The following is a 22538-nucleotide window of genomic DNA, read 5'->3' as shown; positions in this document are numbered from 1 at the left end:
ACGTGATAGAAATTTCAATTACACCCCAAGGAAGAAACGCATTGTCGCCAACCTAACAGCCCTAGCGTCTAATAGCCAGTTTCAGTTTTACTCTCACTGAGCGTTAATTGAATTGATCGGATGTAATCATGGTTTCTGTTGGAATTATTCGGTTCGTGTTAAAAGATACCATCAGCTAAAGCTAGATCGCCCCAAAAAGTTCTTGTCCAAACTTCTACGATCACTACGATCAATTCTGGTGCTGGTTAAGAACTCGAGCGGTTGCGCGATTAATCATACCGTGTATTTTGTAACAAACCAAGCGACGTGATGTTCGATGACCCAACCAACTTATCCTCGTACACACCTGTCAAATTATAGAAAATCAATATTTTGTCTATCGCCCGTCAATCGTCTGACTGGCGTTCTGCCTCACGTAGTACTGTATAATTAACAGCTAAACACACCCGATATCCGTACATATTAGGAGTGCTTACGTTTCCTTTGTTTGACAGCTTTTGCCTTTGGCACCAAAAAAACAACGGCGAAGCATTGAATCATTTTTGCAGACCATTGGCTAAATTTGGTACGAGGAAACGCATGCCTCCCAGGCGGAACTAATTCCCGACCGTACCGATCGACTTCTTCAACTTGCGTTGGTTTCTTCGATGAGATCGAAAGACATGCAGCAACGATCGACCACCATAATAAGGTCCTGCCAGACTCCCAAGGCTCCACACTGTCTCCGAATTGTCACGAAACGCGCACCAAACATGATGTGGGCCGTACGATACGCGGGCCCACCTTTGCAGGCAAGATTTCACCTGTCAAATTTGTGCGAAGCCACGTGCAAATTGTGAGCGGGTTCACGTTCGCATAGCGCACGACCACAAACCGCTCCCGTACATTTGGCATTTAGCAACACGATTGTCCTCCGTAGGCATTGTGCTGGTGCATCATTATGCAAACCGTTTGGTACAAACGCTGCCCACTATCGCACTTTGCGTTCTGTCTACGGGTTGAGCTTGCGTCGGAATAGAGATACGATGCGAAGATAGATCACTTTCTTCGCGGCATGGAAATGACGGGTTGGGTCCACCTTCTTGGCACGCGTAAGATCGCACAAAGGCGAGTTGCCAAAGGTAATGGTAATCCTAGCGACGGGACGGGTGAGAGAAAGTTTCATTCGAGTGGCCGTGTGGGACAACTTTGTGGCTTGCTTTTTTTATCGCTTGTTCCTTCCAACAATTGGAACACCAGAAACAAAAGCCCAAACAAAGCCACCCATAGATTCACACAGCTCTAGATCCACATTCCAATTGCTATCGCTTTCGAACAGCACATACAAGAGTTGTACAATAAACAAAACTAAGATGAAAAAAGCACGCTAAAACATCGACGTCCTTCGCCACCGTGTGGATGGGTGCAGGCGTGTGCTTGATTTATGCGATACTAGAGCAAACCCATATGTGGGAAGCAAAACTCTCCATCCGCTCCATACACTCTTTGTTGGAACGTTCGTGCCCTTCCATTTATCGTGTTCCTGTTCGTAAAAAATTTAGATGGCCTGGCTATATGTAATGGGATGCATATTTCGGAGGGATGATCGTTGCGTTGATAAGCAAATGGGAAACCAAATCCACCTTAACTCACCCCGAGCAAGTCGGTATTGGGGAGGTCCTGTTTGTCCAAATGCCCATCATTAGTGGTGGTCGTTCGTTTCCAAGAGCGGAAAGCCTCGAGCGGATCAGCAAATGATAAAAGAACGATCCGCCTTAGAAACGAGGTCGAAGTTGTAGAAACCAAAACAATAAAATAAACTTTCAATTTTCACCTCGAAACCGATATCGTTCTCAATCGGTTTGTGGTGTTTGTCGTTGGTCAAAAATACGCCCTGTAAAAGAAAGTAATGTGGACTATAAATTTGCTTCAAAACCGTTTGAAACTGAATACTTTTTTATGTAACACTAAACACATAACGAATGAGGATATGATTATTTTAAAAGTAGAGATTAAGCTTTTCTGCAATTGAATTCCTACAAAAAAGTTAACGAATTTCCGAATACTTCTAACCCTCTCTGTCAGTATCCGTAATAATAAAGCGATGACACGTACCGGCGCTATAAACGACAATACTTCGGGAAAATAAATGCAACTGGCGGAGATAATGGTAAAGCATCTGGAAACCAGTTTGTGCATTCCGACCTATATGACGTCACATGAAACATTCTGCCATTAATACCTGCACCTAAGGTAAGCCTATAGCATGCATCACTCTAATGGGGAAATCACCCATAGCAATAGCAATTGATTGATGACCAAATAGAGTATATCCGGTGAGGGAACATGATTCATAGCACGTGTGATGACGTCGATGACATCCAACGTACCCTATTCGTCGTACGGCGAACGTTCAGGTCGTTTACTTTGCCAGTGCAACGTCACTTATCAATGTCGTGGAAGCAAAAATATTCGAACCGCAAAAAGAAGGCCATCATCCTCCAACGCGAAATGAACGATTTGCGAAATTTGCATACGAATGAACAGAAAAAATAGACACCCAAAAGTACTCAACACACAAAATCGTTGTCCGTCAATGTCAAGTTGAAGTTGGCGACCTGCCACCATACAAGCTCCCCGGGGGTACCAAATCTACGTGACATCGCACGAAGGCCGTTCATTAGCACCGCTGGAAAGGTGTTCGGCTATGTGCATACATATCCTAAGCGTCAAAGAACCGAGGGAGAAATTCGAACCATTCAGCTGGATGGATGATCTTCCTCCTACAATTTTGCGGGAAGGTCGCCTCGAGCTGTAGATAGCCCGGTAGCTCATTAGTATCCCCTTTATGATGGCTAACAGCCGAGGCTCATCGAGTCATCGGCGCCATATAGCCATATTTGTGAAAATGCCACGCACGCGGCATATGCTCGTTAGTTCGTGCCAGACTGACACCTCACACCGAAGTTGGAACCGGATTGGCAAGAGTCAGTCAATGGGAAGTGGGCAATGGAACGGTAGGACACTGACGGCATGCCGTTTCCGCGTGCTCTACCAAATCTGGCCAAAATGATGGTACGTTGGAGCCTACCATCAGTGTTCATGATCTTGACCGTGCCCAAGACCTTGACCTACACGGTCTACTATCGACAGAGTAAAAAAAAATAGCGAATGTACATCAGTTTGGCGGGAACCTTTAAGATGTGCGAAAGTGGGCCACTATCAACTAAGAAGTTTTCTATTAACTTCAAGCAAATGCAAATCGGCTAGGGCTACTCACATGCTCTACTTTTGGATCCTTCAAGGGACTATCGTAAAAGGTGGGTACCTTTTGAAGGTTCCCTCCCCGTTAACAAAAAAAAGGGACTATCGCACGGGTTGGTGCGATCGTGACAAAGTTGCACGCTTTACAAGACACAGCCAAAATCGCTGCTTTCAATGGCCGATTAAAGGGAGCAATCTTGAAAGTAGACTACCAATAGCAAAATCTTTTCCATGTAGGCAGAATTCATTCTACCTATTAATAAACGCTTCACGGTCCTAATGGGACATAATTTAACGTTTTTTAAGGTTGCTAATGAAAGATGGGACTATTTGCGCCACAACCATTACACACGCTACTCGATCGAGCTTCATGAGTAGATCCCTTTTAAGGTTCGCTCGGGAAGACCTTCACCTCCCAGGAAGGATTAGAAGCTGATGATGGAGCCCTTTCTGTCCGGTTATTATGTTCACACTTGGAACCATATTTCTCACACCGATCCTGATCCTGTCTGCTTCGTTTCTTTTGACCTTTGCTAGCGGAGTGGTGGCCTCCCTGCTAAATCGCGCGTACAAAGCTGTTTTGACATGGTGCTGATACGGTGCTACGATGTGTGATCGAGACACTCAGCTCGCGTTCGTGTACATACGCGCACAAGATCAACAAGCCTTCTTCTCACGCAATAATCGATCGTAACGTTTCTCCCGCTCTATCTCTTTATCTTTCTCTCTATCTCCTTCTTTCGTTTTCATACATTCTAAAAGCCGCTTTAAGCAGCGTCTCGAATGCTAAACACGCATACACACAACACTGCCAATCTGTGTGCTGTGCGAAACTGGTAGTAATACGTGTTTGCTCAGGCGTCGTTCTAGCAGCGCAGTCGTTAGGACGACTTTTTCTTTACTTTCTCCCATAACAGCTATATTTGTATGCTAAAAAAGCATGATTTTCATCCCATTCTTGAAGTTGACATCAAACACAGGTGCTGCAGGGCATTGGAAAGTTGTTAAAATGCGTCTCATTAGAACAGGTGCATCAGGTGAGAGGACCCGGCCCAGAAGATCCCGTCGATTCTCAGCTGTTCACGGGCACGAGCTATTCGACGCCACACTGCAAGGAACTAGGTTCCGATCCAACGGAAGGGGTTCTGATATATGTATGTGTGTTCATAAAGGAAGGCATGATTATTATTAAATAATAAAAAAGAAACACAACACTGCGATGAAACTGAAACGCTTGCAGGTCGTAGCAATGAAACGATCTCCGGAGACAGATAGCCATGGCATTGGCAAATGTGGCATGTCTTTTCAGCCGCACGTTCATTCTCCTTCCGTCCTTTCCTGGACTGGAAAGATATTTTGTTTTTGTTTTTGCACACAGCTTGGTATGTTACCAAGCGCATACTGTTCGATTTTCAATTCAGCTTTAACTCGATCACGCACACACATACACAAGTAGGGTTGCCCTAAAACCCAACCTACCGCAAACGTCTGCTAATGGCTCGAAGTGTCCAACGCGTCCTTGCCGCAATTTGTTCATCAGATGATCAGATGACAGATAAATGACCAGCGACCGGCACCGGTGACGGAAATCGACAGACAGTACAGGGCTTCTGCCATCGCAATCGGTGTGATCAATCGGAAGCAGCAAAAAAAAAAAAACGCCACGCACACACTTGCTAAACGCATCTGCGTTGCGCTTTTGAGACGCGTTATGAGTCGCGGTTAGATGGGTGCGATCACATGCATTCCATTGCGGCTACGTAGTGTACGGCAAAAACACTTAACAGCTGTCAGTGAGGCACCCTCTAATGACTTCTTTTTCTGTTCATTAGAAATGGCATGCAGCGGTGCGAGCTGTCACTGGTGGCAAATAGTAATGATGGGGGTAAATTATTCAAAGGGAATGGTTGTGAGCAAAATGTGCCGCTAATTAAATATCTTTATCAGTGCTTTGAAAAAGCATTTATATATGAATATTGATAAAAAAAATCAAGATGCCATCGGATATTGAGTTGCAATTAAAATTCTTAACCTTCTTGTTCGTTTCCTTTCATCCATCTCATTCTCAATGTATTTTGCAAAATGATTTTTACGTACGTTTAATTAATCTGTTATTATGACCCCTGGGAATAAATGAGCAGAAGACTTCCTCCTATTAATTTTCGCACATATTATTTAAGTTTTATAATTGGAAATAAGTATCCTTTCGAAGGATTACTATCAACAGGACGTAAAATAAATTATTGGCTACATTTCACGAATACGTATTGCGAATTATAATAATTAAAATCTTCTCAAACCGAAAATACTGCCGCTAATTGGGTACGAATATATTAAGCTCCATTCGTTCAATGTCAAAAATGCCCGCCTGTTCGGGTGGCTTAAACTGAAATGTGGTACTACCCGCAGTGGTATCATCCGAGAAACCTAACCCCGTTCTTTGCAAGCAGATGATCATTCATCTACAACACGTATGAATGGTTGTGAATGTAGAAAAAAAAACTACCAACTAGTTGGATGAAATGCATCGGAATTATAATATCAACATCGCAGCTCACTGAAGGTGAGATGATGATGAAGGAGGAGAACACGGCAACATCTTCACACTGCATAATTTATGAGCAACCTTCCGTTTGCCCTTCCCTGTATCATATTTCAAGTACCAAGCAGAATGGATGCTTTCCTTCCGTTTCCCAATGTACCCGCCAATGTGGCCAAGATAAAGATGGTTCGATGGTAATTTTGTACCGATGCGATGTGTAATGAAGTACCACCAGCAAAGAATCGGAGGTTTGAATGCGGGATGTTTACCCTCAGTGCCAGTATAAGGAAGCATTCTTGGGGAAAGGATCTTCTGCAACATTTCTACAGCTCATAAATTGACACATGATCTTGCGATTAAGGTTCTTGGCCACATGCGTACAGGCTCGTTAAGTGATTTACCAACATTTCTTTTTATTGCATGAAAGTGCAGGATAAAAAAAAGTTTATTGTTTGCAAAGCTGGTGATGAAACATACAAGTAAACATGTATGATATGTATGAGATAGATAAAAAATATTTGCTTCGTTTGTTTGCTTAGTCTTTTTACAAACTCTATTCGTTGCACAGCAAAGTATGATCTAAAAATAAGCCCTTCCTTATTATTCATCCGAGAAGTAATAATTGTGTCCTGGGCACCCCGAAAAAAAACGAAACAAAAAGCTTCATTTTGTACGCGCTTGTTGTTCTTCCGTTTCCCTTTTTGTCTGTGTCTGTTATCTTCCCCTTGCGATACCCATCAGCGACCGTCCACAGTTGGACCTAGTGACCGCGAAATGTTTGCATGAGTGGAAAAACAGGAAACAACGGCAACAAAAACATACCAACCCAAAAGGCAACCAAAAGGAACGTGTGATGGAGTTCGGGGCCATGCTGCCGCTCATCACCTTCACACGGGAGAACGATTGTGGTACAAGGATTCCCCTGCTGCGTCACTCTCCCCGGCACACTACTCCCCCAATCCGATTCACCCGTTGGGTCGTGAATCGCGTCAGGCTGCGCATAACCACTAAAAATCTTGAATTTTCCCTAAAAGGAATGATTTTTTCCTCACCCAAGTACCGGACCCGATCGCGCTCCAATCGTAGTTGTTTTGCGAACTTGGACTTGGGGCACAGGTTGTAACAGCCCCCTGTGTGGCTAGGCTACACGATTAACGCCGGAAGATCGGATTTTCTTCTACCCTTTCACAACACGCTTGTCCGCCAGCTTCTTACCATCCCCGACCCGGTTGAAGGTTAGCCGGCGCTGCAATGGGTCGGTTTTCGTAGATGACTTTTGTTTATTTGTCGCACGCGCGTTTATGCGGATTTATTGCCGGCGCCATATGGGAAGGACGAAGAAGAAACGATATGAATATGAGCCGGGTGTTGGAGAGATCGCGATCGCGAACCGATGATTAGCCCGGCAAACGATTGAGCAGAGCGTGTACTACGGCCCTGGGGGTCAGTTGAACCCCCGAAAAGGGGTTCAGCAACACTATCTGCCGTTCTTGTCATTCCCCTTCGCAGTCAATATGAAAGGAGAGCACACTATAACACTGTGCTGTAATCGTGTTCACGTGCTGCCGCCGAACATGGTGCTGAGGGCTGGAGATTTGCGGTCAAGGCATGGTGGACGAACGAACTCGCTTTTGTGGTCATTGTGGAATGGCGGAAGGTATGCTTCAGCCGTGTGAGCATGCTTCTTCGCATCGGTGAATTGATGGACAGGGTGAAGATAGAGGCGTACATTTCTCATAAACCAAAACACTTCCTTTACGAACCATTTTTGGAACAACCACGGATACCATTCCGGAGATGTCCTTTGATAATTATAAGAAATTTGTACGTTTCGGACGAAATTTATTGCGCCGTAAGGAAGTAAACGCTGTAAACAACAGCATAAAAATATGAATATGGTAAATACTATACATTCAACGCATTATGGTACACAAAACAAAACATCATTGACGACTTAATGCGTAGTATGCAATTTTTGTCTCAATCTCTATAATCTCTATAATCTGTCTATAATCTCAATGCTTCTATAATTGATTAAGTTTTAAAACAGAAAATTTATTATTTATTTTAAGCTTTTCATTTTCTTCTCTTTCTTGACCTATATACTAGGTCATATAGTCTGTCATATAGTGGGCTTACTAGACTAGTTTTACTACTGCACCCATCGGTGTATTAGAGCAAACAATATGGCACTAGACCATGGATCCGCCCCAACTATTTAAATAAAAAAAGCTTGTATTCGCTTAGATAATCAGTAATCAATAAGCGTATTTGCAATTGTTTTAATGTCTATGTACTATACGATTTATGCTGAAATACATGTTATTAACATTAATACGTTATATTAAAAAAAAAGAAAATCCCACTGCTTCGTAAAACAATAATGTTTAACAATAATGATAACATTCCGTTAACGAAATACCGCAAGAACAACTCTCCATCACATCACGGGCAACCGTGTTAAGTATATTGCTCATTTAATTTTCAGATATTAATGTTTTAATCTTCGATCGAGCACAATTTATCCAACCCGGCCGGTGCCAGCACCTTCAGCGTGATGTTGTAAATCGCGCATCGTCGCAGGGAATATTTTACCCAAACACGCAATTTTACATTAAGCTTAACCTATCGATCGTAACGACTTCAAATTGGTTCCGATCGGGTTAATGATACAGTAATGGAAGCCAACCCGCCTTTTGCCGGGACGGAAAGCAGAAAACCTTCAATCTTGTGACCGATCTTTACGTATTGCTTCCCCATGCGCTTTGTCGTCGGTACTGCTTCGCATAGTGAGAACAAAACCGTGATCGAGCAAAGCAACTTCACGTGGCTGTGTACGATGCTATGCCGGGGCGCGGCAATCCCGGGAGGGAAATCGTGAGTGATTCGGAATGGAGCAACAATTATGGACCATTCAATTGTGTCCCAGCCAAAAGCAACGCTCCACACAACTAACCAACGGTGTGCATCGCGATTATGCAGTGCTCCGGCACCTGTTGCAATCGAAACGGCGGAGGCGCGTTTGGGTGGCGCCTGCATTTTCAACCCTGAAGCTTTTGGGGTAGCAATCGTATGGAAAGATTCTTGATACGATAAAGGAAAGGATACAATGTTGCAAACATATTAAAGCTCGTAGAATTTTCTCAAGAATATACAAAAAATACAATTCTTTTTTTTTTAGTTTCAGCCATTTTATAATAAAAACATATTGACCTAAATTTCCCTTTTATAATACCTTTTTTTTTGCACCCATCAGTGCTCCCCGTTAACGTAGATGTTTGCGTGTTTCTGGTGATTTATTTTTCAATCAGCGTTGCACCTACTGCCGACATCGGATCTCGCTGTAATGCATCGGTCACCAAACCCAACCGAATGGGTGGATGATGCAGGAATAGCCACTGCATCGCCATTACAGCCAATCCCTCAACCAACCATAGCATTGTTTCGGTAGTGCGATCGCGTGCAGATTAGCCCCAGCACACTGCATTGTTGTGTGACATGCTAAGAAAATAAAATGCATCGCTACTCTCAATAAAGGTAACCGTCCCAAGTCTTTTAACCAAGGTACGGAGCTTTACTTTTGTTTTCTCTCTCTATCGTGCACCGCCCAAAACTGCAGCATGATTTTTTGATCGCGTAAACACCTCTACAGCGCGGAACGGAACCAGCCGTACGCAGGCACATGTAAATAGCTTAATTTATTCGATACGCGCGTAATTTATGCGCGCATGTGCAGTGTGCGTTTGCCAGCGTGACAACCATACCTTTCAGGCGCCAGCAGGATGGGCAAATTCATGCGACACATTCCTGCAATGCTCTTCGACGGTGTAACCTTTATCACCAGTGCGCTGGAAAACCCTGCATCCCCATCAGACGGATTAAGGGTGGAAGGGTGGATCACCACCCATAAGGTGTGACCAATTTGCTACACATATGGGGCGCTCTGCAGCAGGCAGCGACCCATACGGAAAGGTCAGCGCCTCGAAGGACGTTCCGAAATGATGAATGGGTTTTATTGGGTGTGAAAAGGGCTTCGCTGTGTTTCATGCAGCCCAAGCGCGAGCACATGAAACGGAATAAATTTCCTTGTGTGTGATGCGTTTGCTTAACCCACATTGTGTTCAACCAACCAACATAATTTCATTAACATCAATTGTTTCATATTAAACCCATCGGAGATGATTTAGTGCAATTGGTAAATTAAATGCATCAAGCAATAACCTTGTAACGAACGAACTTCAATTGAAACTGTCAAATTATTATTAACGTAGCGAGAAGAGAGTATTATAACGAAGTTTACTTTTATTAAATTTATTTTATGTAAGTAAACTTAAAGAGGAAAGAAATTTACGACCACTCACTTTTTCTGGTGGTTTAAAAATCGGGATCTGTGCACATAAGTTCTAATTAAGCTTTCAAACCCAGCCTGGATTTGTTCTGCTTTGCTATTTGATCGGCCATGCTGTCTATCACATTTAGGCCAATAAATATTTCACACATATTAATATTATCTGTAATAATATTATATTAATATTATCTAGAAAAAAGTTAGTTCAATTGCGCAATTAACGAAGTTTATTTTCAGAACAGCAGTTCTCATATCTGTTTCGAAACATCAATCGATAAAAATATTCTACATAAAAATAGTATCAGTGACTAATAATAATTCTATCGCTCCAAACTTATGATCCATATTTTATCACAGATCAGAAATTCGTCGTCAATTTCGTTTCTCGTTCTTTGTGTTTAGTAAAACTAACTCGCTTATGGTCACCGCCGTACGTCACACAATTAATTAAGTAACGAAACATTCAAGATACCGTCACGCACGTTAACGACCACACAATCATACCCCAAACAGTGAGGAATCGATTTCATTCATGCTTTTCGGCATGCTTGACCCGTGAACCGTGTCCACTAATCAAACCAATCGTTTGAAGTTGAGTTCCAAACGGGGGCAAATGACACTGGTGCGTAGAACTGGTACGGTCGGTCGTCATACAGATCCGGTTAATCTCCCCTCTGCTTGCTGCCTACTCGCGATAACGCACGCGTTTGTATGAGACTAGAGAGAATTTTAGCCTTAGACTTCGAAGGTCCTCCGCGGTGGATATTTACGAACGCCGGATCCATGAATGAGAGGAATATTACTACAGCTTGACCACGTAACCTCAAATACGCGAATGATTTCGGCGAGCACCGAAAGATCGTTTTTATGCCTAAAGACATAGCAAACGTTCATTACTTAAGATGTGACAAAGCAAGTCTAGTGTAGCAGCATGGCGAAGTGTTGAAGGCGGCTACCCATGCGATTGGTAGAGCTTCTAAGGCAACCACCTAACACGCTGACAGCAAAAATGGACAAAAAAAAGGTTAATCAGGAGAGGAAGAGAAGAGCCCGCTTAACATAACCTCCTCGCTGTTGCTGCTACGGGGTAGCGTATCGTGTTCGGTGCGTTGGCGTACCCGCTAAGGTCTCATACCCGTTACATCGTCCGAAGCCAATCTTCTGCTACCGGAGCATTCGCAGCGGTGTGCTACCCTGGTCTGGCGATGGAATGACATCATTTACTACGGGACTCCCCACAGGTTGACTGGTTTGGGACCGGAAATAGCATAGGGGTAATGAGCGTTAACCCCTTCCCCACAATTTCACCTTTATGCCATGAGCTCAAGTTCTTTAGACGAAGAAGTTTGACAGCTAGACGATCGAAACCGGCTTGCCTGTTTCTGGCAAACATGAAATGGCGAGCAAAGATGCTGGCTATTTCGCAATCACCACCAATCAGTACCAAATATTAAAACTTTCTACAACACTGACATTTCTAATCCACGCGCAGATCTCCGACAACTTCCCGAGGGGGGGTGAATTTTGGGATTTGGAAATTAGTGTGTGGTACTGTTACGCAATAGCGGCTGATGTACACAGGGGGCTCATGCTTTATGCAAATCATCTCCACCCATCGTTAAACATTTAATTGGCAAACGACGGATTCGGACGAACGCCTCCATCGCAAAACTGGACCTGACAAATCTGGTGACACTTGTCCCAGATGGAATCTGAACTCGTGCACCCTTCGGGACGATGATGGATGACCACAATAGCTACTCTTGTGTTTGTATAATGAATGGCCGAATTGGAAGCCATTCCCCACGCGAACCATTGCCATCCTTGCCGTTTGGAACGGGTCTTTATCGGAGGTGAAAATGGGCTGATAATTGCTGGACATACGATTTAGTTCAAGCATCAAATCTCCCTTCAGCATTAAATCGTGCCACCCGAAACCTGATCCGAGGACTTTGATGCCTCCGTAACGGACGTCTACAAATTGGCGAGTAGTTTAATTGAGCACACCTCCCCCACTGGTTGGGCTACGACGTGCGTTTAAGGTTTAGGGTTACACCTGTTAGCCGAAAGCTAGTAAATCAAACACTAAACCACTGCCAGCACGAAGCAAACTACTCGACTAGCTGATGATTATGAGACTTCGATCCGGCTGCAAATTGTCGAAATTAGCAGGTTCACGATCGCGTTCCTATGCAAATATGTACGCAATAAATGAGACTTGCCGCGGGGGGCAATGAAAATAGCGCGTGATAGACGCACGCGCGTTCCTTCGAAATTGACGAGTGTGGTCTCTTTCCACCTATTGGTGCATACGAAGTGCCCGCGGGGAATCGACTCTTAAATGTAGTGCAGGATCAGAGCGGCAAGAGTGCGCGCCTTTACACATCGTTGTTCCAATAAATCACCGCACCAAGTACAAATTATCGATCTCCGCTGTTGATTGGAGATGATTAAATTCAGTACAACTGCACAGAATCGTTGGCAGTACCAATATGTAACTCGACTGACTACAGTGATTTTATTCGATCGAGTAAAGCACAAGTCCGCACTCGGAAGAAAGAGCCCGCTGCCCGGTGTAATGCAGAGTCAGTATTCGATCCGAAGGTAAAAACCGAAGGTGGAAGTTTGCCCTTGTCCTCCATGATGATCACACATAAATACACATCAGTGACCATACCAGGCAGCCTGCCTGGACAGTTGTGACGGGTACGATCGTGAAGAGTGGAAAGAAAGGTGAGCGGGAGGGGCGTCGAATGAAATGTTCACTAGCTTCGAAGTGTGATAATGCGAGATCGCGATTGTGAAAGACGGTAGGAGGAAGCGAGAAAGCAGCAGCTTTTGAAGTGATCGACAAGAAGGGCACTCCGTTTCGAGCGAGCTATGATCTCTCGCGGACATCGTATACTCGATCAAGTCGCGCTAAGTCCTTTTAAGGAAAGCGAACGACCATGGCGCCAACGCCGGATCGAACCGGACCGAACAGTTCCGGTCAGTAGTTGGAGAAGCAGCTGCGTTATGTTGTGTGGATGAAATTGTATTCCGCATGTAGGTACCACAACCAACCGCATTGTGAACACAGCTGAGGAATGTTGCTGGTAAAATTGGCCGAACAAATTTGTTAAAAGGTTACCAAACCAAGCGTGTAAAGTGTACGACGCAACATGAAAAGAATGTGCCAAAATTTTATCAAAACTAAAAGTTAAACATACTAATGGATGGGCGCATGTAATTTCGAGCTATTTGCGAAGGAACGCGTATGCAAATATCAGCCATACGCTCGTGAGATATCTACCAAATCGCTCAAAGAGAAGGGAAACTCTACCCTGGGTGTGGCATCCGGCACCATTACTAGCACTAAGGTAATGCGTTCTGCGTAAGAAACTCATTGTAGAGTTCATTGTCCAACAACTTTTTGAAGTACTAAGCGAAAGAATCTCGCCTCTGAACAACTGACCGAAAATAGAACGATCTATAGTATGGTTTGAGTAGGTAGGTTCGTTGCTGAGAACCACTTCAGTACACTTTCAGAAACATATGTTTAGTAGCTGGATTAGCACCAATTCGTTCACATGTGATAAGATGAAGTATTGGAGTATCCAGTATGCGAACATGAAACTAAAAGGTTCAGCAAATTCTTACCACTTCCTAGTTTGCTTACGTAAGCGTGATGCGAAACGGAGGTCAAAGAATGCACAAAACAGGCAAGATGTCGGAGGTTGGAATTTTGTCTGGACATTGTCTGAATCATATTAAAGTGCGGAATGCAGCGAAGGCAATCTGCTGCCGAACATACGATTATCCACAGCTTCATCCTCAATTTATTAGCGTGTCCTGTGTGCAAAGCTACTTCATTAATCAATCAATTCATTCACACAAGGCCACGAAGATGACGGCGATGACTCTTGCCGTCGCAATTCAATAATCACTTTCTTTTTTTTTCAATTAATCCTTTATGAATATTTGTTAAACCTAGTAACCCAACTACCGGTCAACGCAATCTTCGACCGCACTTATGTACATGTTACACTGTTCGGCAATACTAAAAGGCTTATCTGCACTTAACATTATCGCCAACAGATGTGAATTAGCTTCTACAAAACGTTTATTACAGCGTGATCCACACTATGCAGGTCGAGTGAATCTTATTGCAGTTTTTTTATTAATCGCTCGAAGCGAATCGTTCATGTTCACTCACTTCAGAGGGAGTTGTGCAGTTACTTAATAAGCACAACGTAACGATGGATGGGATTTACGATTTATTTATTGGCGTAAATCTACCCTAGAGTTTGCAGGGTACCGGGCATGTGTCCCATTCCCTTACCGTTGGCAATTCAAGAATGACCTCGATACAAACGGGAATACTACCGGGGTTAGAGGAGTAAGTGCAAGTGCAGCTTCAACTCCGTGGGGCACTCGTTTAATCCTATTTACGAGCAATTTGTTGAACAGTTTTTCATCGACATGATGTGCGCTGGAATGGCAGATTTAGTGGAATCTTGAAACCTATCGTATCGAACTTTGGATTGATTTATGGTTTATCGGTCAGACGAGTTGCTTCAATAAAGTGGTAGAAAAAGGAAATCAACCTACAACTTGAATCAGTGTATGCATGTTGAGGATTGAGCCATGGTCTCGTGTTTCGGCGTTAGTTCAAAAGCACCAAAAACTGTAGAACGAATCTCATTCTAAGACTAAAGGAATAGGTTCAGCAACAAGTTAAAATGCAAACACATGACCCAGTAATCGTGTACATAATTGAAGCTAAGAATATTATATTTTCGTTTCCAATAATGCTGTCGTTACTCGAATATCGCAAATTAGGCGCTACAAATTTTATCTCTTTTTTAAACAACTGCTTATCTTTATGTCAACCACTCCGGTACAGGTGAGATCACTGATCGCTCACCGTATGTCAGGTGTACGGATCGTAATCAGATCGTAATCTCAACAAGCAATCACATCTAAAGAAATCTAAAGATCTGGATCATTGGATCGAGTAGATTAAGTATATTGGCACTTATTTTCCTTATTACGCGGTTTATCTTTACCTCCAACAAATTTGATCACTGGAACTGTCCGAGTTCCAGTCAGATTAATGCATTTTTTACCACCAATAAAAGTCAGTCTAAAGTGTTCAAAAGCTTCAATCCGGCAAGACGAAACGCATCACAATAAACCTTCAACCGTCGATCGTTGTAATCAACGCGGTACAAGGAGGAACGTCCGAAGGAAAAAAAGAACACAATTCATAATGGGACTCATTACATAATGGCCGTATCTGCTGACTGCGTCACGGTGCGCACGGATGTTCAGAACCTTTACCGCTCCTGAGTCATCGTAAAGCATCCCAATGTCCACCACTACGCACGACACGCTGCGCGGTAGTAGTAATGTGCACATGCGCGACCTTTGTGCAGTGCCAAATTTGGTCATAGTTTTGTCGTTTCCCTTCTCTCCTTCCTTTACTTCTGCTTACAATTCGCACGGTTCCCAGGAATGAAATCAGGGTCCATAGGTTCCAGCGGGTAAGCAATAAGCTACACGGAATGGCACCGAAGGCAACACACTCATTGCGCTGGTAATATTTTATGTCGTGCTGATGGTGACTGGTACGGCCTGCTTATAAGGGCTGAGTGGCGATCGATCGTTGGTGTACTGGATCTGTAAGCTGTTCGCCACCCTCTCTGTCTCTGTGAGAGAGGGAGAGGTTTATAATTATCTCAAGCCACTTTTATCACGGTGGCTCCTTGCGAAGGCTACTACATCCATTTACCGACTGTTGACTGGCGCCATCCAGGTGGCCTTACCCGACCATGATGCTACTCCCTGGTTTCGGGAGGTATTTTTGTTTTTTTTGGGCTTTGCATAATAAACCATCGCAGCGCACCAACTCGCTAAGTATATGCGTACACAGTGCGTTAAATAACCGGCTGCTACTTACCTTCATTCAGCACTCTCTTCCATGCTACGCAAAACGCCAAAACAAACAACTCACTCACACACCGTTACTTGATGTGAAGATGGCGCACGGATAGCTTCGAGTAATGATGGCCGCAAGAGTGGCTGGAGAAGTTCGAGGTTGTGGTGAAATTTTTCGCGACAACAACCAACACGAAGCATAAGCAAGCGGAGGGGAAGGAAAAGACTAAAAAGAAATATTGCCGGCGCTAGGCAGACGACCTTGAAGGTCGTTGGTGGAGCGTATGCGTAATCAGCCACCCGAGAGGTTACCGTGACATTGCAGAGTAACTCCGGCCCTGCTTCTTTCGCCCTTCCTTCCATCCTTCCTTTTGGGAGTTGATCCCCTCCGTTAACTGAAAGGTTGACAATCACGGATTCGACGTACGCAAATGTGTCGCTTCCTGTCCCTTCTGGTGGAAGAAAGAAGGAATAGGCAACGAGACGCAAAGAGCACAATTGCATGGTTGCTTTTATCAAGTCCTGCACAATGCGCTTGGGAGTTAATTTGGCCAAACGCCTTAGTTGGCCCTCTCGCTTACCTTGATCAGCAGCAGAAGTTCAACCAGTCAATTGTTGACACTATGCAAGAGGTTCTTTTGGTTTTTTTTTTTTAATTTTTGGAGCCATTTAGAATGGAAATCGCTTTAAAAAAATACAAATTTTGAAATGTGTTTCTTTACAAAACCAAAAACCCATTCGAATTGCAAAATTGCTTGAAATATTACTTACAAATCCCAGTCCCGTAGAGGTAATAGCCTCGTAGACGCTGAATGTCAACTCCTACATGATGCTAATTTCTAGAGAGGGATCGTTTCATTTGCATACAAAAAGGCAGAAAATAAAATATTATATCGAGCTATTATCCTAACAAACTCCATCAACGGAAACGTCATTATCAAAAATCATGAGGATTGATCGCAAATCAATCGTCTTCGCTGAAAAATAAATGCTGAAACAATCGATCCGTTATCAAGCGAAGCTAAATTTATTGGTCTTATAAATCGGTAAATTCGTTTAGCACGTTGTTTCTTAGTTTGATGTATACGTTCGATGGTCATAAAATCATCGAACCATTGGGTACGTTTAGTCGCAAAATCAGACACGATCATTACGAACTCTCACAGAATTTCGACAGTTGCTGAGAAGATTTCTAAGAGAATTGATTTCGCGATTCCGTTTCTGTCCTTGGGTTCGGGCCATATTTTGGAACCGGACGACGCAGTCCGTACGCCGAGAACCGTTCTGACTCATGTTGAGGAACTACGCCTACATTAAACGAAATTTGATCGCCTTGCACAACGGATGATGATGTTGAGATGTTGCCGAAACTTCAACTTGCTTAACGATCCTCGCGCTACAAGATGGGAGCGTCCTTTGTTTCAAGATGCCGCACGTAAGGCAAAGTACGGCATTAGATAGGCGATCACACCTTACAACGCCGTGAAGTACACACAACAATCGGAACAATCAGGCAAGAAACGTGGCAAAAATTTGTTGGGAAGGATTTTTGTTTTTTTGTTTTGTAAATGTCTGCTTATGAATATCGCAACTCTCTCATTCCTATACAGTCCCTTACGCGGACACTGATGACGATGATGACAGGGATGGTCGAACCGTGTGTCCGAAAATGGGAGTGCGTTGAAGCAAAATCAAAAGAACCACTCCATGAACCCACGCACCGCCCTGACGGACCAGCGTCCAAAAAGACGTCAAAATTCTGGCCCTCCCAAAGGAGAAACATTAGGCAGCAGGCAGACAACCTCCGTTTTGGGCTCAGTTGTCAGTGGGAATCTTTTCAAGAGATTATCGATTGTTTCTTCTTATGCCGGGATCAGTTGAATGCAGCATCGGCAGAGTGTGTGCAGGTTTTTTCCCCTTAGAAGTGTGAAATGAATCATTTGAAGTTTGTCGCAATCATTCTTGAACACTTGACCAAACCTTACCTCGGGAGGGAAGTGAATAGTGATGTTCTGCACACTAAAAGTACAGCAAAGCGAAAGCATTAAAACTCGCACAAAAGAACAACATCATCGCTGTTCAATAGCGTAAACCGGGATGCGTTGGCGGTTTATCGTTCGAGGCCACCAGCAAAACAAAACACAACGACAACCGGTCACATTGTTGGTTGTGATCCTCCCCTGGTGTGCGTGTGGTGGATTGTGGGCGAAATTTGATGATTTTGTTTTTGGTTTTATTCAGTCACTTGAGTTCTGGCTTCAGTATCATGGTGGTCAGTTATGACTCTGTCTGCCTGTGCATAAGATACTAGATTTGATGTATTTTTGTGTTGTTTTTTTTCGCAGCTCGTGATCAATTTGGTGCTGCAAAATAAATGGTTTACGATCATGTCGAAAAGGTCGTTGAATTTTGCTAGCTGGAAGCACGTCCAATTGCATCGGAACGTAGCGAACATAATAACTTGCAGACGATTACTTAGTATGTCCGCTTGGTTGGTGGTGAATGCTAACATAAGAAACTGATGTGAATTTCAAACGGTACGGCAACGGAGTGTGCTGATGTGATACAGAGCTAAGAGTCAGTATATGTCGACTTTTGGAGCCTTTTGTAGCCTCAGGAACGCTAGATTTATCGATTTAGAAATTCCAATATATAAAGATCTTCGATTAATTCTAGCATCACTTTGCAATGCAATGGAACAGCACGATATAAATATAAAGTAATAAGAGGAGAGTAATGAAACACTCGTTACATTATACAAATTTGAATCAATAACCTATCTCTCGATGAAATCATACAAACAACACATTTCACACTTCGATATACAAGCTTAATTATAATTGAATGTATAGTATTTGCATGCTTCTCCGCCGACCCTATTCTCACACTCAACGCAAGAAGTCCACCCAAACGATAAGTGGGAATTTATTGGATGGGTCATAAGAATGCAATAACAGCACGAGGAAATAACATACAAAAGTCATACTACTGCTAATTGAAAATCGAGTAAGTTATAACCACGGGGCAAACAGATAATCGGATCCCAGCAACGTTACAATGTCTGACATCTGTGAAGACACGGGTGTCGTTCGACAGGGTGCGGAATTATTATTCCATTTACCTCCATTCTGGCTGCATGTCAGCACGGAACCAAGCGTAGTTCGTGCTGTGAATAACATCCAACAGAAATATCGTGGTTATGAAATATTGCAAAACATGTCTCATACCACAGTTTCATTCATTCATCGGTACACGAGACACAGCGTACCTGGGAGCTTATTCGTCCCCATCCACCGATATATTCTCGTTGTACTGAGAAGCAATTTCCAAGAAATAATCCACATCGGTTTATTTTATATGAATATTAATAAACATGCTCCTCAAGCTAATGGACGACCGTCTCGCACAGTCGATTGAAGAATGTTTTCAATAACGTTGCAGGTGCCTCGAAGGGAGATTTTCGTAGAATCCATCCGGACAGGAGGTTGATCAGTCTGGTCTGATCACTGCCAGATATTCCCGCATCAGCACTGGAACGTGTCCTAGATAGCGCAAAAGGAGTTTGCAAGGTGCATTATTTATGAATCAAGGCATCAATATACGCCATCATTGGCGGCACACGCTGGACTGAGCCTCGTAAATTCTCACGCCCCTTACAAATTCTAGTCCACAAGTCTTTGGTTCTCTTCATTTTTTCGAAACCCTCCAGCTATTATCTTATCCTTGCAGTATGTCTTTTCAGTTTCTGTAGCAGTTCAGCCCTTGTTCTCTCCACCATTTCCGCAGCGATCTCTTAAATAATGTTTATCTCCTGCAGCGGTTTTGATCCTCGCGACTTACATTGTGATCGACCCGTATGCAAAAGCAGTCGACACCCGCTGTCAGCACGCATAAATCATACACAATTAGCCAACACATCCCTGCAAAGATGCCGGTCGTGCGCCGGGTCGTTTGCTAATTTGATGAACTTCATCATCATCATAATCATCTTACTAGTCGTCTATTTGCATTGCCTAGATGTAAGCTATCCGCATAAGTTAGCCACCTTCTGGACGCCTTTGGGATCCGTGTTTGTCGGTTCCCGAAATGGTAACCGATTAGGGAAGAATTGATCGCCATGGACCACCGTCGTTGGTCGACCAGGAATGGTTGTGTCTTCTGGTGGGCGGCACGGAATATTCCAACCGTCTTAGCATAACACAGTCCACCGCAAGAATGTATGCAAGAGCTAATAAATCCCCAGCAAACGTACGGTGGAAACCAGCGGGTTAGTTAAAGATGGACCCCCTCAACACGCGATATAAACCAACAAATGGATCCGCACACATCAATGGATCGGTTCGTTCGTTAACATTCGATCATTTCTCATGTTTTGTACGAATCTGTTCAATCGATTGCCACTGCAAGAAGATGATCGCTAGGAACACTGGGCGGATCCTTCCGAATCTTCGCTAGTGCTTGCTCCCACGTTTAGGATAAACGTAAAAAATAATAAAACATTAACATAAGCAGCCCGATCAGTTGAAGAGCTTTTTACGTTCAACAAATAACATACGGCACGACTCTCAAGAAACTCGCGCAATACGCGGGTGTTATTATGATTAATATCAATCTTCCATATTCATACACGATCAAAACCAAGCGGCCACCCATTTGGACAACAGGGTAGAAACCCTTTACTTCTCGCATGAAACTATTCTTTTGTAGGAAACTTGGAAGAAAAACATGCATGAGTAATAAGGGTGCTCTGTTTCGAATGACAATTGTTCTACGGTTATGCCGGTTGTGCTTTGAATTTCCGTTAGGGGTCGAGATGCATAAGGAGCTAGTAGAGGTAACCGTGCTCAGCATTACATAAGAGGGCAATTATGAAGGAAAACAAAGTTGTGGCATTCGGGTCTCAAGCATTGGAGGCTTTTAATAGTTTCATCAGGATGACTAATCCATTTCTAAGTATCGGAGATCCTATACACAAAACCGGATCTAAAAAAAAACAAAATAAACAACTTGAGAATATATCCAGATGGTTATTCAGTTTCCCATTTTTTCGGTTTCAATTGATCGTTCGATTAACTGCAATTTTGACATCAAATGTTTCGTATAATCATCATAACCTTCATGATATTGGTAAACGAAACATGAAGCAACTGACAACCGATTTTTAACTGAACACTTCCCAAATACATTGACCTCAATCAACGAAGGGCAATGACCAGTTTCCGATTTCCCTCTGTACGCCACTCTTCAGCCTAATTCGTCTGGTAAAGCACAGTGCAGCGATTTCAACGATGTGATGTGACATTTATTTATCATTCAAATGAGATTTACATCATAAATGCAACATGCACGGCAATGATCTCGAAAATGGAAAATGGAATGAAATTCACCCCGAAAGAAGAAGAAAGAAACAGTCGAGTTCTAATTTCTATGAGTAACTGTACAGAGACACCTGCGTTCCATGTGGCTAGGATAGGAAAGTGTCACCAGTCGTCGTTTGTTTCGTACCGGGACCGAAAGTATAGTAGGTTTGAGTGACAAAACGTCAAGCGGAGTGAAAGACCCCGTAGAAGGCACCCACGTAAATGGGGACCCACGTAAACGGAAGTACTCCCAAATCCGGCTCAAACAACCGAAAGCATACGTGTCTAAATTTGCATACCTCTGGTACCTCCCCAGCCTACAGTGTTCTCTTACCTTCAATGGTTAATTCCACTCATTAGGATGGTGGCATTCGGTTGTATGACCGGGCCGTTGTTCCGTTGATTGAGTTGTCGTCGACGTTGACGACTGTACAGTGTTGTTGGTACTGTTTCCGCTTCCGAAAACCAAATGCACGCACTCACTTCCGACACACGCACCTTTCCGTTACACACACTTTGGTCACGAGTAGGCAATGTGGCTTTACTTCGACGGTTTCTAGCTGTCATGAAACGATGTGTCACGCCTCACTGTTACTTGCAAATTTTCGTATGCAGACGCACTCATTCAAAACAAATAGGAAATCTCACGACACTTTTCGAGGCTCTAAATCTTCAAATCAACAAATCAAACCGTACCGAATAATTCGCAGCTCTAAAAAAAACTGACCTTGATGGCACTCTTTTGTATGGCTAGTTTGGTGTTCTGGCCCGAAAGTACGATGACTTTTTTTCTGCTGTTGCTCTGTGAAATTTGTTCTGCACTTTTGCGTTAGGTTTTGTTTGGATTCTTCAATAATATCAACAGAACACTTGAGCTTCCCATGTATGGACGGGGAGGAGTAATTATTAATTAAACAGAGACAAATAACAATTAAGCAAAACAAACATTCAGCAGCATTAGCAGCAGTTGGCGCCACCAGTCCCGATTCCGGTGATGATCGCAGTTTAAATGGACACGTTCTCGAACCAAAAAATCGAACTACGATCGATCGATCAAATCATTAGCACGGGTGAAGAGTGTCCGAATGTTAATGGAATTCACTTCACTGTCGGCAGCAGCTTCAGA

General features: G+C 43.4%; 1 protein-coding gene across 2 annotated transcripts in view; it reads right to left on the bottom strand.

Annotated features, from left to right (window-relative positions):
* LOC125760875 (FH2 domain-containing protein 1) overlaps window positions 1-22034 on the bottom strand; it is a 45818-nt gene extending 23784 nt beyond the window's left edge. For both annotated transcript variants that reach the window (XM_049421422.1, XM_049421423.1), the window contains exon 1: window positions 21747-22034. The gene's annotated coding sequence lies outside the window, so the exon portion shown is untranslated. The remainder of the gene's footprint in view (window positions 1-21746) is intronic.
* Window positions 22035-22538: the final 504 nt, after the last annotated feature.

This window comes from Anopheles funestus, chromosome 2RL (genome assembly GCF_943734845.2).
Source record: "Anopheles funestus chromosome 2RL, idAnoFuneDA-416_04, whole genome shotgun sequence".
Classification (NCBI taxonomy): Eukaryota; Metazoa; Arthropoda; class Insecta; order Diptera; family Culicidae; genus Anopheles; species Anopheles funestus.
The sequence above is the reverse complement of the archived record's forward strand: the minus strand, read 5'-3'. Positions and strand labels throughout refer to the sequence as shown.